Here is a 17,027-nt window from a genome sequence, read left to right as displayed (position 1 = left end):
CCACCAATTTTCCTTAGCTCTAAATCAGGAATAAACTGTAACTCCTTCTCTCCCTTATTCACCACATCCTGTCCAACTACTGTGTCCCTGAGTCTTTCCTGAATCCATGCATTCCTGTGTGACCCCACAAATGCTCTGGGTTCAGTCCCTCGGCAGAAATAACAGCTGTTACATTCATACAGTGTTTATTCTAAGTGCATTGTATGAGCTCATTTAATCCTCCCAACAACGTGACAGGTAGGTCCCACTGTTCTCCCCATTTTCTTTCTTTTTTTTTTTTGAGACAGAGTCTCACTTTGTTTCCCGGGCTAGAGTGAGTGCCGTGGCGTCAGCCTAGCTCACAGCAACCTCAAACTCCTGGGCTTAAGCGATCCTCCTGCCTCAGCCTCCCGAGTAGCTGGGACTACAGGCATGCACCACCATGCCCAGCTAATTTTTTCTATATATATTTTTAGTTGGCCAGATAATTTCTTTCTATTTTTAGTAGAGACGGGGTCTCGCTCTTGCTCAGGCTGGTCTCGAACTCCTGACCTGGAGCGATCCACCTGCCTCGGCCTCCCAGAGTGCTAGGATTACAGGCGTGAGCCACCGCGCCCGGCCTGTTCTCCCCATTTTCTAGGTAAGAAAACCAAGTCACAGGGTGATTAAGAAACTTGCTTAGGCCAGGCGTGGTGGCTAATGCCTGGAATCTCAGCTCGTTGGGAGGACTGCTTGAGGCCAGGAGTTCAATACCAGCCTAGGCAACATAGTGAGTTTGTACAAAAACTAAAAAAAAAAATTATCCAGGCATAGTGGCTCAAGCCCGTAGTATCAGCTACTCGGGGGGGGGGGGGGGGGGCCTGAAGCAGGAGGATGACTTGAGCCCAGGAGGCTGAGCACACAGTGAGCTATGATGACGCCACTGCACTGTAGTCCAGGCAAGAGAGTGAGACTCTGTCTCTAAAATATAAATAAGTAAAGTAAATAAATACTTATTGAATGAATGAATGGAACAGTTGAACTTTTCAGGGGAAGAAAGAATTTGGGTGTCCAAAGGAACAACCCGGTCTCAAAAAAGTAAAATAAAACAATGATGTTTCTTCTGAGAAGATGCAGTAGAACAGAAAGAAGAAAGAAAATTAAGTTGTTCTCTGCTTCCATATCTGAAGGGGGGGGGGGAGAAAGAAACTTGCTTAAGGTCACAGAGCCGCGTAATGGTGGCAACAGGACTGAGAGCCACGCGGAGCCTGTGCTCCACCGCTAAGTGCAAGTGCACTGCCCTGCTAACACTGTCAGTGACTTTTCACTCTTTGCCAGACACCGTTCTAGGTTCAGATACAGTGGCCAAAAAACAAAGTTTTTGACCTCAAGATTAGAATCCTGGATCGTGCCCTTACCAAAAGATGTAAAAGAATATATGTTTTGATAGGGGCAAATCAAAAAGTTGACCACGTCACTCTTGCATTTTAAAGCTGTCTAATGTTTCCTACTGCAGACAGCATTCGGTTTAGGCTCATTCATGACGTGGCACCAGACTAAAGCACTTCTCCGGCTTCTTCTTCTCACAGTCTCTCTTCCTTGACCTCATAATCCAGTAACTTCTCTCTGCTTAGAGCTCACTGAACACAGCAGCCTGATTCCTCCATCTGCCTTTACTCATTATTTTCTCTGCCTAAAATGCTTCCCTTTTCCTCAACTGCTCCTCCCACCCATTTACCAAACTCCTACTGATGTAGCCTTGCTCCAGATACACCTGCTTTTAAGAAACTCTCTTGACCCATTTAAGCTAGGTGAGGTGCCCTATCTTAGGTATTACCCTAGAACTCCATGCTCACCTCTATTAGAGCATTTAATCATTCTGAACTGGAATTATCTGTTTCTTGAGAGTGAGGACTATTTTATGGCTGTATACCAAAGAGCTGACAACATCCCTCCCCATTCGTTTTCCCCTCTTATGAAGTTGCAATCATATCATACACACACTGGTAAATTAGTCTAATGGTTGGACAGACTGCCTTGTAGCTTTATGGAATCATACTGACACCGACTTCTCTGCTGAGACCAATAGATTTATGGTAGGATGGGTACAAAAATGCAGTGATAATCCACGTTTGGATGGATGGAAAATCCGGAAGCCAAAGTGAGAGATACACTGGCCTAGAAAAACACACCAAAATCTGACAAACCAATGCAGAAAGTATGCTGAAATGGTCTATTACAGTCTCTGCTTGCCCAGTGGAAAGCTCAGATAACTATTAATAAAAAACATAAGTGTCTTCATTTTCTTGAAATTGTTTAAATGATAACATATTCATGGAGGGTTTACATAAGGACATGAAAGAAGGCAAAGAAACAAACGGGACCACAACTGCTGCACTGTTTTCTACCTCCCAAACTGTCAAACAACTCATAAAAATATACGAGTTTTGCTCTTCATTCCTGCACATTCCTAGGGATTCCCAGCACCCCTCCATTAGATTGTGTCCCATCAATTATCTGCAAAGTTCAAGCCTCACATTACCATAATCACTTTTAGCTTTCTTCTGAGTTCCACTCTTGCAATGATGGGGCTTTTAGCACTTAGGTACGTAGGGACAGACAGTGTCTAGGGCCCCTGAGAGTTACAGGCTCCAAAAATAAAATATAGGCTCCAAATTTTTTAAAAATTTCAAAATAAAAATTAAAATTGAATTGCCTGTTACAGAAAACACTACCAGCATTAATAATAAATATAGTTGTGAAATTTTCATTACATATGAGAACACTCGTACAATAGATTTTCTCACAGCACCATTTCTAAATATGTGTGACTGTTGATAACAGTAAACTAAATAATTACAAAAGTGAACTATATAAACATAGTTACCATATGCCCCAGCAATTCCATTCCTAGGGATATACCCAAGAGAAACGAAAACATGTCCACACAAAAATTGGTACACAAATGTTCACAGCAGCATTATCCATAAAAGCCAAAAAGTAGAAAGAACTCAAGTGTATCACCCGATAAATGAACAAATAAAATGCATTATAGCCTTAAAATGAATTATTATTCAGCAATACAAGGAACTGAAGTACTGATATACACTACAAGAATGAACCTCAAAAACATTATACTAAGTGAATGAAGTAGGTCACAAAAGACCACATATTGTAGGATTCTCTTTATATGCAATACCCAGAATAAGCAAATCTATAGAGACAGAAAGTAGATTAGTGGTTGCCTAGGGAACTTGGGAGGGAAATGGGAAGTGACTGCTAATGGATGAAAATGTTCTAAAATTGATTGTCATGATAGTTGCACAGCTCTGTGAATATACTAAAAACCACTGAACTGTCCACTTCAAATGGGGAAATTGAACGGTATATGAAGTATATCTCAATAAAGCTGCTATACATTTAAAAAGTAAATTATAAAAATCCTACCAAAAATTTCAGAGTAATTTAAGGGGGACAGAGGGGAGAACAGGCACATTCACATCGCTGCACAGCATAAAATTCTGAAATCTCAGTCTCTCTCCCACTCCTACACCACCTGGCTACCAGCTTCCACTGCCAGAGGCAATAAATGTTATATGTCCCTGGGAGTATTTTATACATATGGTTTGTTATCCCCCTTTGACATAAATAATATATACAATCTTTTTTTACATAAATGGCGTACTATTCACATTGTTACATACTTTGCTTTTTTTTCTTAAGAGTATATTCGGTAAAGCATTCCATATTAATACACAAAGCTTTGATCTTACAGCATTTCATTGTATATGTTTGATATGATATGATGAGTGCCTAGTTTAATACCAGTAATTTTAAGTTAAATGGTTTTTAAAATGTTATTAGTAAACTCATTTCACAATAACTTTAATAAGGTTTTCATTTAAAGTTTTGATAACAAAAAGTCACAATGGCTATACATATTTACTGATAAGAAAAAGAAATTGCAGTGATTGTATCATTATGTTCAACTACCATTTATTGAAGGCCTTCTGCATGCCTACTATGCAATACATATTATATATACAAGCATTGCTAACCCTCTCAAACCTGCAAATCAGCAAAATGAATACTGTAGAAAACTCTACTGGATAACCAATAAACTGCATGTATACAAGAGAGACAAGAGACAGAGAGAGATGGATGGGCAATCAAATTAAGAGACTAAAAAAGTGTGTTAATCAATCACTGTAATTGAGCTTATTTGAATCCAGATTTAAACACTTTCTCGAACTGACATATGGGCCAGGCATGGTGGGTCACGCCTGTAACCCCAGCCCTTTGGGAGGCTGAGGCAGGAGGATTGCTTGAGCCCGGGAATTTGAGGTTACGGTGAACTAAACACTCCAGCCTGGGAGACGGAGCAAGATCTTGTCTCAAAAATGAAAAATTAAAAATAAAAAAAAAAACCTGATACATGATATCTTGGGAAATTTGAACAATGATAGAATATTTGATGGCCCTAAGGAATTTTTATAATTTTTATGAAAATTTTAGTGAGTTTTTAAAAAATGAGAACCCCTTTATCTATGAGACATTCTAAAATATTTACAGATGTAGTGAGATATACTTTCTGAAATCTTCAAAATTAAACTGCTTGCTCATGTGTTGATAGTTATTGAGAATGAATGACAAGGACATCGGGGCATATTATATTATTCATTTTTTATATATATTTTTACAATTTTCCAGAGTAAAACAGTAAAAGCCCTGGTGCAGTGGCTCATGCCTGTAATCCTAACACTCTGGGAGTCCAAGATGTGAGGATCAGTGGAGCTCAGGAGTTCCAGACCAGCCTGAGCAAGAGCGAGACCTGTCTCTACTAAACATAGAAAAATTAGCCAGGCATGGTGGTACACGCCTGCAGTCCCAGCTACTCGGGAGGCTGAGGCAGGAGGATCGCTCGAGCCCAGGAGTTGAAGGTTGTGGTGAGCTAAGCTGACGCCACAGCACTCTAGCCAGGGCAACAGAGTAAGACTCTGTCTCCAAAAAAAAAAAAACAAAACTGGAAACAACCCAAATGCCCACCAGCTGGTGAATGGGATTAAGCAAAGAAAAACAAAGTGTGGTGCACTCACACAATGGTGTACTGCTCAGCAATAAAATGGAACAAATTACTGATATATGGAACAGTATGAATGACTCTCAAACGCACCACGCTAAGTGAAAGAAGGCAGACTCATTAGCTACATATTCCAGGGTTCAATTTATATGACTTTCTGGAAAAGGCAAAAGATAGCATTGGTTGTGAGAGGCTTAGGATGGGTGGAGGACACAACTACAAAGGAACACTAGGAAACTTGTGGGGTAATGAAATATTCTAAGTCTTGACTGTCCATGCCACCGGCCATTAGTCACTTCAGAAGCAATTTTGCTTATCAGATCAAGTTCTCACACTACTCTTATCAGCTTGAAGTTTAATGTCTTTTTCCCTTGTTTTCTCATTTTCAAAAAAAAAAAAAAATAATAATAATCCAATCAAGAAATTTAAGAAACTGGCGTGGTGGCTCATGCCTGTGATCCTAGCACTCTGGGAGAGTAGAGAGACCCCATCTCTACTAAAAATAGAAAGAAATTAAGTGGACAACTGAGAATATATAGAAAAAATTAGCCGGGCATGGTGGTGCATGCCTGTAGTCCCAGCTACTCGGGAGGCTGAGGCAGGAGGATCGCTTGAGCCCAGGAATTTGAGGTTGCTGTGAGCTAGGCTGACACCACGGCACTGTAGCCTGGGCAAAAGAGTGAGACTCTATCTCAAAAAAAAAAAAAAAAAAAAAAAACTGAACAAAACCTAGGAAAAACTCTTTCAGATGTTGGTCTAGGCAAAGAATTCATATAAGACCTCAAAAGTACAGGCAACAAAAACAAAAATAGACAAATGGAACTTAATTAAACTACAAAGCTGCTGCACAACAAAAGAAATAATCAACAGAGTGAAGAGACAATCTGTAGAATGGGAGAAAATATCTGCAAACTATACATCCAACAGGGGACTAATATCCAGAATTTAAGTAACTCAAACAACTCAAGACAAAAAGAACAAATAACCCCATTAAAAAATGCATTAAGGATATGAATAAACATTTTTCAAAAGAAGACAAATGGCTAACAATCATATTAAAAAATGTTCAACATCACTAATCATCAGAGAAATGCCAACTAAAACCACAATGAGATGTCATCTTATACCAATCAGAATGGCTATTATTAAAAAGACAAAACAGATGGATTGGTGAGTATGCAGAGAAAAGGGAACTCTTACATACTGTTGGTGGGAATGTAAATTCGTGCAACCTCTATGGAAAACAGCATGGAGATTTCTCAAAGAACTAAAAATAGAACTAACATATGATCCAGCAATCCCACTTCTGGGTATCTATCCCAAAGGAAAAGAAATCATTGTATGAAAAAGATGCCTGTACTCATATGTTTATCACAGCATTATTCACAATAGCAAAGATATGCAATCAATTTAAGTGTCCATCAACAGAGGACTGGATTAAAAAATGTGATATGTATATATATATGCACACACACACAATGGAATACTATTCAGCTGTAAAAAAAAAGAATGAAATCGTGTCTTTTGCAGCAACATACGTGGAACTGGAGGCCATTATCTTAAGTGAAACAACTCAGACACAGAAAGACAAATAGTGCATGGTCTCACTTGTAAGTGGGAGCTAAATAATGTGTATACATGGAAGCAGAGTGTGGATCAATGGACAACAGAGACTCAGTGGGGTTGGGGGGAGAATGATAGGAGGTTGCTTGGTGTGTACCATGTGCATTGCTTAAGTGATGTATGCATTGAAGGCCCTGACTTCACCACAATGAAATATATCAATATAGCAAAATTGCACTTGTACCCCATGAATATATACAAATGGAAAATAAATGGGGGGAAAAGATGCTGAACGTCACAAGTCATTAGTGAAATGCAAATCAAAACACAATGAGATACCACTTCATACCCAGTAGGATAGCCATAATTTTTTTAAAAAATGGAAAACACCAAATTTTACCAGGATATAGAGAAATTGAAACCATATCCACTGCTGGTGAAAATGTAAAATGGTGCACCCACTTTGGAAAACAGTGTAGGGGTTCCCTCAAAAAGCTAAACACAGAATTACCTTATGATCCAGCAATTGCTCTCCTAGATATATTCCCAAAGGAACTGAAAGCAGGTATTAAAACAGATACGCATGCACCAATGTTCATTCAACATTATTCACAATACCTAAAAGATTGGAAACAACCCAAGTGCCCATCAACAGATGAATGGATAAGCAAAATGTGGTATGTATATACAATGAAATATTATTCAACCATAAAAGTGTAAAGTTCTAATACAAGCTACAACATGGATAAACCTTAAAGACATTATGTGAAGTCAAATAAATAGTGGACATGTATTTTATGATCCTACTTACATGAGGTACTTACAATAGGCAAATTCATAAGGACAGAAAGTAGATTAGAGGACATCAGGTGCTGGGGGAGGGGAAATGGGGAGCTACTGCTTAATGGTTGCAGAGTTTTTGTTTGTAGTAATGAAAAAGTTCTATAAATAGTGGTGATGGTCATGATGGAATTGCAATTAATGGCACTGATCTGTCCATTTAAAGATGGTTAAAACAGTAAATTCTATGTTATGTATTAAACATATTTTACTGCAATAAAAAAATACCTCCCCCCAAATACTGTTCTTAGTCTAAGTGCTTAAAACCTAGATCACACATACAACACATAAGAGAAAGTATCTAAACCTCAGTGCAAAGTGCTTTCTAAAAAATTTTAAACGAGTGCTTACTAATCAAAACAATACATGGAACTACAAAGACAAAATATCATTATTTTTGGTTCAGTTAGACTTCTTTCGAATAAAAGAGAAATATTTTAAGATAGCTTAAAATTTTTCTTTAAGGGGCCGGGTGCAGTGGCTCATGCTGTAATCCTAGCCCTCTGGGAGGCCGAGGCGGGTGGATTGCTCGAGGTCAGGAGTTCGAGACCAGCCTGAGCGAGACCCCATCTCTACTAAAAATAGAAATAAATTATCTGGCCAACTAAAAAATATATATAGAAAAAATTAGCTGGGCATGGTGGTGCATGCCTGTGGTCCCAGCTACTCGGGAGGCTGAGGCAGGAGGATCGCTTAAGCCCAGGAGTCTGAGGTTGCTGTGAGCTAGGCTGACGCCACGGCACTCACTCTAGCCCGGGCAACAGAGTGAGACTCTGTCTCAAAAAAAAAAAAAAAAAAATTTTTTTCTTTAAGGTTTGGGACTACCTGGGGATCTTTTTCTTGTTGTCACAGTATTCATTATTTTGCTAACTTTACAGTACTTACATGATTACTATGATTATCAGAAAGGTATCTTCTATTTCCCACTGTCAGAAAATAGTTATAAATAAAGAGGGAAGGCTAGCATAAACCCTATGGTATTGGATTGGAATCAAAGGTATCAGTTATGAACTCATGGTTGTGAATACACACATACAGATAAAAAGATACAGAAATAAATACAGATGTTTGTGTATGCATGGACTAGCACACATACATGTATTCCTAGCTCTGTCCATTGAAAAGGACCTAGGAGCAATGACACCCCAGTGGAAATGAGCACACATAGAATCCAGATCTTGGTTTCTAAATGTCATTCTCTAATAAAAGGAACCAGAGCTCCTGGGGAAAGTGTCTGATTCCAAAGCTGCAACAGGAAAAATACAAGTTGAGCCTAGAATATTTATAATACCAGAAAACATGAGGTGCTTTCCTAAAAATATGAGGATGGGGGCATGATGAAAAGATAAAGAGCCAAATTAAAGGTGAAATCTGGAACAATTTGGGCAACAAAATAAATATTGATAGTATTAGATTATATTCCACAGATAAAATATTTAATAAATGTCTACAACTCAATACTGATAAAAACAAATTATTGAAAAAATAAGTGCAGACAAGGGATAGCTCTTCCTTATAGATGAATTCCAATTAATAAATGTAGAAGCAGGCCAGGCGTGGTGGCTCATGCCTGTAATCCTAGCACTCTGGGAAGCTAAGGCGGATGGATTGTTTGAGCTCAGGAGTTCGAGACCAGCCTGAGCAAGAATGAGACCCTGTCTCTACTAAAAAATAGGAAGAAATTATATGGACAACTAAAAATATATATAGAAAAATTAGCCAGGCATGGTGGCACAGGCCTGTAGTCCCAGCTACTAGGGAGGCTGAGGCAGGAGGATTGCTTGAGCCCAGGAGTTTGAGGTTGCTGTGAGCTAGGCTGACGCCACAGCACTCACTCTAGCCTGGGCAACAGAGTGAGACTCTGTCTCAAAAAAAATAAATAAATAAATGTAGAAGCAATGAGAAGAACACAAAATTACCATTAACCAAACATCACAGTAATAACTGTTGTAGGCAAGATCCACCAAACACTGCTAAAGTCAGTAGGCAAAAGTTTGAGGAGAACAGGATATCTGCAAAGTTCCAAAGAATCTGTCCAAGATATCTATTAATTATAAAGTGAAAAATAGTAACATCACAAGTAGAGAAATGTGGCAGCTACCACCTTAACCAAATGAGAGTTAACATCTCTAATAGGATATACTGACATCTGTCCCCTGTGGTATGACGCATTGAGAACTCTAGATCACTTGCATAGTAATTTTGCCAAAAATACATAATGTCAATCTAAACATGAGAAAATAGCAGACAAACCCAAATTGGGGGACATTCTACAAAATAAGTGACCACACTCATCACAACTGTGAAGGTCATGAAAGAGAAAAAGATCACAGATCAGAAGTCACTAAGGAACCACAATAACTAAATGCAATCCCTGATGCTGGACAGAATCTTAAATGGAAAATGGACATTAGTGGACAAACTAGTGAAATTCAAACAAGGTCTGCAGTTTAGTTAACAGCATCAAACCCATGTTAATTTCCTGGTTATGCTTATCTAAGCTGTTAACATTAGGAAAAGCTGGGTGAAGGATATACCCAAGCTTTCTTCTTGCAATTTTTCTGTAAGTCTAAAACTATTTCAAAATTTTAAAAAAATTAAGTATTCTGTGCCTTCTTTCCTTCAACCAAATTAAACCAAAGCTGAGAAACTCAAATATTTACATAGGGTAACTCCAACATTTCATTCTTTGAAAAGCAACTTTCATTACAAGACTTAAATCACTGAGTTACTAGATACTTATTAAATATTTACTATATTCTAGATCTCTACCAGGGCCTAGAGATGTAACCTTCAAGAAGCTTACAGCTGATAAGAAAACCAAAAATGATAAACTGTCAATCTCATCAATGAAAAATTCTGACACACACAATTAGGCTATAATTCAATGATTAAATAACAGTAACATCTTTATAATGTTCAAGTATATAAAGAAAATCCTTTAGATAACTAAAATCTTCAAGTAGAACATTTATACCTACACTTACAGAGTTTATATAAACCTCACAAACTACATATATTTCATATGGTTGTCTTATATGTAGTAATTAGTGTCTAACGCTTCACAAAGTTCTATTAAATATTTTCTATCAAAGATTACATTTCTCTGACCTAGAAACCAGCTGCTTACGTTAATCCTACGCAAAAAAGAATTTTCCAAAAGAGAGGTAATGATAACAAAAATAACGAAAACTCAAACAGAACTAAACAGTTCTTAAATCAAGAATAATCTCCCCTTTTTGGTCCCTTCCTTTTGCTCTCCCTTTGCTGCGACAATGAGTCCAGTCCTCATCTGTGGCGTATGTGTCATGCTCTGTAAACCTATATCTTGCTCTTGCCCTGTCTTTCTCTCCTCAATCATTTTCGTGTTTGCCTTAAAAAAAAAAAAAAATCTCAAAAAACAGGTAGATCAATTTACACAGAAAGTATCTGGCTAAAGATAGCTAACGAAAAATCAAAATGTCAACCAATATCGAATGTATTATAAATTCAGTAGAAAATACAATGCAAGTCTGGATTTTTAATTCTTCAAAATAATAAAGCTTAAAGCAAGAAAAAATATTCCACCTCCTTTCTTCCAAATGACTCAACCAGCAGGGTTCAACTGCACCCTAAAAGTCACTGTAGATCTAACATCATAACACTACTTGTTGTCTCAAAACTTTTAAGAATCAAAGGAGTATCTCCAATAAGTCTTTCCCAATTAAAAGCCAAATACAAACTAGATGAATCTATATATTCCTTAAGATAGTAACACAAGGATTATGCTAACATCTGCAATTTAACAGCTACATTACTGTTAAGATTCGAACCCAGGCAAAGAGCCAGATCACTCTGAGTGGATATTCTGATTAACTGATTACTAAGAGAAGATTCGTCATACATCTCTAGTATCAATAACTTGTTATGAATCTCACGATAGCATTCCAAATTTCTGCTTGTTTTTCCAAGATTTAACATGAGCCAGCCATAAGCTTTATAATATTCAGATTCGAGGGCTGATTCTGTCATCAATTTATTAAACTTAACTGATAGTGCATACATGGAAACATTGCTTTCGATCATAACCAAACATTTTTCCAGCATATACAAAGAACAGGCAGATAAGATGAAACACAAAAGAAACAGTGCAAACTTTTGTAAAAAGTCTCACAAAGAAAAACAGCTCTTTAAACAACTCCACATCTGTAGATCAAAAACTCAGAGGGCAGAGCCAAATCAGAAGATGCTACAGTATTCCATGGTTTTCTCTTCTTTCTACATTCTCTCTTTAGGTGTTCTCATCCTGTTTCACAACTTAAATACTACATAATACTCTGAAAAATACAAGGTATCAAAGCAGGCAAAGTATGCTATCATTTCTGCAAAATGGGGAGAATAATATAAATACATTTGCTTATACGTGCACAAAATATTTCTTAGAAGGATAGGTAAGAAACAGCTAACACTGGCTCGAAGGAAAACTGGGTGACAAGGGACAAGAAGTGGAGGGAGATTTTAATTCTATTCCCTATTGGACATTTTAAGTTTTGAACCATGTGAATACAGTTTTTATTCAAAATGTAAGTATAGTGTATCAATAAATAAACGTGATGACTCTCCATCTCCATCTTTCTCTCCCCACTAGAATTTAAGTTCCATGAAGGCAGAGATTTTTGTCCATTTTTTCACCACTACCCACCCTGTCTGGTCTAACCCCGATGCTTGAGAACATTTGTTGAATGACTGAATGACTCCTTGACCTCTCCGCTAATTCTAGACTTGTATATTCAATTGCCTACTTCTTTCTCACCTCCACTTGAACAACTAGATCCAGTTTAACATGTCCAACCCAACCCCAGCCCATGTAGCAATATGCTCCCCTCACCGCTTCCCTATCCCAGTACCTGGCACCACTGTCCTCCAGTTGAAGCCAAAAACCCAGAAGTCACTCCTGTCCCAATCAACAGCACTCTCACCCAAACCACGAGTTCAATAAATATCTTTAACTCCAAAATACATTTCAAAACCTTTTTACTAGGCCGGGCAAGGTGGCTCACGTCTGTAATCCTAGCACTCTGGGAGGCCGAGGTGGGTGGATCGCTCAAGGTCAGGAGTTCGAGACCAGCCTGAGCAAGAGCGAGACCCTGTCTCTACTAAAAATAGAAAGAAATTATATGGACAGCTAAAAATATATGTAGAAAAAATTAGCCGGGCATGGTGCCGCATGCCTGTAGTCCCAGCTACTTGGGAGGCTGAGGCAGTAGGATCGCTGAAGCCCAGGAGTTTGAGGTTGCTGTGAGCGAGGCTGATGCCATGCCACTCACTCTAGCCCAAGCAACAAAGCGAGACTCTGTCTCAAAAAAACAAACAAACAAACAAACAACCTTTTTACTTGTCCCTTAACACTCCACAACCACTACTCTTCTCACTAGTCTCCCTTTTTCTCCAATCTACAGATTGTAAATCAGACCAGATCACTCCTAGCTTAAAACAGAATTCCAATAGTTTTTCAATGTATTGTAAGAATAAAAGCCAAACGCCTTTGGACAATAAGACCTCACAGGATCTTGCCCCTAGCTATGACCCAACCTCTTAACTCTCAAGAGGGTCCACCTTCACTGAGCTACTTTCAGCTTGCTAGACACCACCTACATACCACCTCAGGCTTTTGCATTCCTGCCTCCCTCTGACAGGAAAACACTCAGAACTTTCAAAGGCTACACCCTTCTCATTTCTTCCGCATCAGGTCAAAGGTCACCTTAGAAAGGCCTTTCCTGACCACAGCATCTGAAATAGTCTTCCCTCAGCCATTCCCACTCTATTTTATTTCCTTCATAGTATTTACTCTCTGAAATTATTTTTATTTCTTATTTATTGTCTGTCTCTCCCTCCCCAAACAAAATTGAAGCTCCAAGAGGACAGAGGGACAGATATTTCATGTGTCTTGTTTATTGCTGTATTCCGAATGCCTGCGATATTATTTGGCAAATAAACCAGTTGCTTAAAAAATATCTGTAAACTGACAGATAAGGCAAAAATGACCTTAAAGAAGGTCCACAACATTTAATTTAGTGACAAACTGGTGACGATAGGAAGACGTGGATAAACTACCTTCACATTTATAGAACACTGAAAATCGCCAGAGAGGATGGCGAATGAAGAGTATTTCAGATGCATATGATCATCCAAATATTCAAAAAGTAACAGAAAAGGTAATTTTCACAAACTATGTGCACGCACACTGTAGAAATGTCCCCCAAACTGATAAACAGCAACTGAAAAAAAAGGATAATTCAAAATATTGTATACCTCTGTTATTTCATGTGACACTTTTCGAAGGTTTTCCAAATACTGTATATGGGCAAAAGAGGCAAAGTATAACTAATTTGTTCATTTGTCTGTCTTGAAAAGGAATGTGAGATTCTAAAGGGCAGGGAACAGTGTTTTGAATGTTTTTAAATGTTTATTATGTAGTCAGTACTCAATCAGAACAAAGTGATTATTTCCCATACTTTACTATGAATGGAAATTTGGAACAGGTCCAAGTCAAAGATTTTTATATTGAACAGTCAGAATGTATAGCGAATGTTAACAGTTTATATCTTATCTTCAAAAGTTAAACTTCCATGGTACTGCCCTTCAACTGGTCATAGTAATCTATGGGGGGAAGGAGTGGACTTAACAATAATAACAGTGTGCAATTCACAGATGTTTTATTTGCATGCACGTAATGGTAGGGAATGGTCCAGACTCCCTAGTGTGTAAGCAAGTGCTGGAGTCTGAGGATCTTATTTCACCAGACCCTAAGTGTTGAGACAGGAGGTCTAGCGTGCACGTAGGATACTCCTCCCCAAAGCTATCAATCTTCCCTGTCTGCGGAAACAAAAGTGAAAACACTCTTGCTAAGGATGTATGAGATCGCGCCCCCCTCAACACACAGAGTTGTCTCCCCGCGTGAGCACATAAATAAGCAGGAGTCCACGCACTCTCACCTTCCCTCTCTGGGAGGAAAATGGGGCCGAGGGAGGGGCGGCCAAGATCGGGTTGGGGAGGCCCAGGATCCAGTCCAGGGGGTGGCTTGGCTTAGGGGTCAGCGCTCTGGGGAGCCGAGGTCACTTATAGGACACCACCCTCCCTGGCCTCCCCCTCTCATCCCTCTCCCCTCCCCCCTCCTCGCCCCCAACTCCTCTCCTCTGCCCCATCCCCGCCACCCATTAACCGAGAAGGGAAGTTTCCCGGCGCCTGCAGCCCGACTCCGCCACCCCCAGCGGGGTTACCTTCTGCAGAAGCGGGACAAGGGGCAGGGGACAAGGGGAGGGGGAGGCAGCCCGAAAGAGTGAAGGACGAAGCCCCCGGCGAGGAAGGTGGGCGGCGGTGGCGGTGGCTGTCAGCTCGCGTTCCTCTGATCACAGCGCTGCCATTACTGTGCGCCGAGGCCGCCTCCCCGGCCGGCCGCCGCCACCGGCCCAGGAGACGCGGGGGGTGGGGAGCGGAGCCCGGGGAGCCCGCGCGCCGACGCTCACCGGCCTCCGCGAGGAAATGAAGCGCAGCCCGGGGCCGCCGCCGCTCCCGGGCGGGACAGGGGCGCTGGGGAGGGGGGGAAGGGGAGAAGGACGGGCTCCGCGGCACAATCGTGCTCCCGAGCGCCCGGCTTTGCTCAACACACACCCTCCGGTCTCCTTCTTCCGCCGCTGCCAAACCCCCCTCGGGAGGCGATGGTAGCGTCCGCGCTACGGCAAGCGCAGGGAGCCCTGCTTAGTGCAATTGCGAAGGCCGCGGAAATCGACATTCGGAGTGATTCCCTGCTGTGCTCCCTGGCAGTGAGGCAATCGCCGTACGCCGAGCTCAAGACGCACGGTCCCCACCAAGTTTGGGGACTACTAGTAACAATATGTCGGAATGCTGTTGTCAACAGGAGGGTTTTTCCTTGAGTTGTTTCAGACCTATGTGAAATGCTCTAAGACGCCACAGTCCTCTTGCCACACGCTTCCATGGGCTTTGCAAATGATCAAAAACATATTAGCAAAGCTACTTTTCCCTCTGACAAACTCCTTTTCTAGTGGGTGTTTATCTATAGACAGATTCTGGGACATAAGTGTATTTTCAATAAAGGAACTTCTTTTCGCAGCCTTGATCACCCAACTTTCCACCTTCCCCAACCTCCAACCACATTGATCTGAAGGGTTTTGCTCCCTTAGAGTTTTAAACAGTAACAGTTGAGAGTTGACAAAAATGTAGAATTACTCGTCACATCCTCTTATACCCAGGGCCACAAGGTAACAAAAGCCGGGCTTTATTTGTTATTTGCCTTTAGTATGAACAAGATCTCATGGTCAGGATCTTGTACATCTGTACCTTTTGAGCAAGCTTTTCCTTAACATCCCTTTCTTCCAAACTGTGCCAATCCTTCAAGGCCGTGTAAAATCCTGTTTTCTGACCTGATAAATCCCACCAATCTCCTCTTCTAACCTGCTTCTCATGACACTTGAACTCTGTACTCTTTAAGAAAGAGTTATCATTTACTAAATTCAACAGTTTGTTTCCATTATGTGACCTTTTTTCCTCCTATGTTCTCCATCTTCTAATCCAGCGATTCTCAAAAGTGTGGTCTCAAGACTTCTGGAAATCCCTGAGACCTTTCCAGAGGTCTCAAGGTTAAAAACTATTTTTGTAACAATACAACATGTTCTAGGAGGAGGAGGGGGAGGAGGATTAAAAAAAAAAATGTTCTTTGTCTGTTTTGCTGGGTTTACATTTGCACTGCTAGTACAAAGCAATAGTAACACTGCTGATGCCTTAGCAGGAATCAAGGCAGTGGCACCAAATTGTCCCAGCTGTCATTGGATCCCTGTATTCTTCCCTGCCACACCCACTCCCAGCGTTTAAAAAATAATGCTTAGAGACATCCTTGATGAAGTAGTAAAAAGTATTAATTCTATTAAATTTTGACACTTGCATACAAATCTTTCTAATACTCTGTTTGAAGAAATGGGAAGTGCACTTCTGCTGCATGCCAAGGTAGGATCGTTGTCTTGAAGAAAAGCACTTGTGTAGTTGAGTCACAAGCTGAACTGGCTGGATTTTTCATGGCACACCATTTTTACTTGAAAGAACAATTGACAGACAAACGTGTAATTCTAACTTGGGAATTCACAAATATTTTCTCCACAGTAAACAATCTGAACCTAACACTTTGAGCAAACAGCTGACAGTATTCATTGCCAATGATAAAATTTAGCTTTCAGTGAAATTTGAAAATTTGGAAAACTTGTGTTCACCACCGTGAGCTTGACAGCTTGCAATACTTAAAGATTTTTCTGATGACACTGTGGTGCTAAAAGTGAACATGACTTTTTGATATTGTATGATAAAATAGGTCATCACATAGAAGAGCTACATGACACAGTGAACCAATATTATTCAAATAACCAACGAAAAGTGTTACAAAATCATGCATCAATAAAAGATTCATTCAAAATGCAAGACAGACCAATGAATAGATATATTTATGTATGTGTGCATGTGTATATACATAAAAACAGGGTTTGAAAGTTTCATTGATACGGTTTCAGATTCATCACTGCAACTAACCTTTAAGAAAGTA

General features: G+C 39.9%; 1 protein-coding gene across 2 annotated transcripts in view; it reads right to left on the bottom strand.

Moving 5' to 3' along the window:
* The window catches only part of CUL2 (cullin 2), a 70,475-nt gene extending 55,393 nt beyond the window's left edge, over positions 1-15,082 (bottom strand). Inside the window, exon 1 of one of the 2 annotated variants that reach the window (XM_045535664.1) lies at positions 14,947-15,082. The gene's annotated coding sequence lies outside the window, so the exon portion shown is untranslated. Of the gene's footprint in view, positions 1-14,700; positions 14,901-14,946 lie in introns of those variants that run through there. The other variant, XM_045535660.1, reaches the window with a different exon arrangement.
* Between the last annotated feature and the right edge of the window lie 1,945 nt (positions 15,083-17,027).

Source organism: Lemur catta, chromosome 1, assembly GCF_020740605.2.
Source record: "Lemur catta isolate mLemCat1 chromosome 1, mLemCat1.pri, whole genome shotgun sequence".
Lineage (NCBI taxonomy): Eukaryota > Metazoa > Chordata > Mammalia > Primates > Lemuridae > Lemur > Lemur catta.
This window is presented reverse-complemented; position numbering and strand designations above follow the sequence as displayed.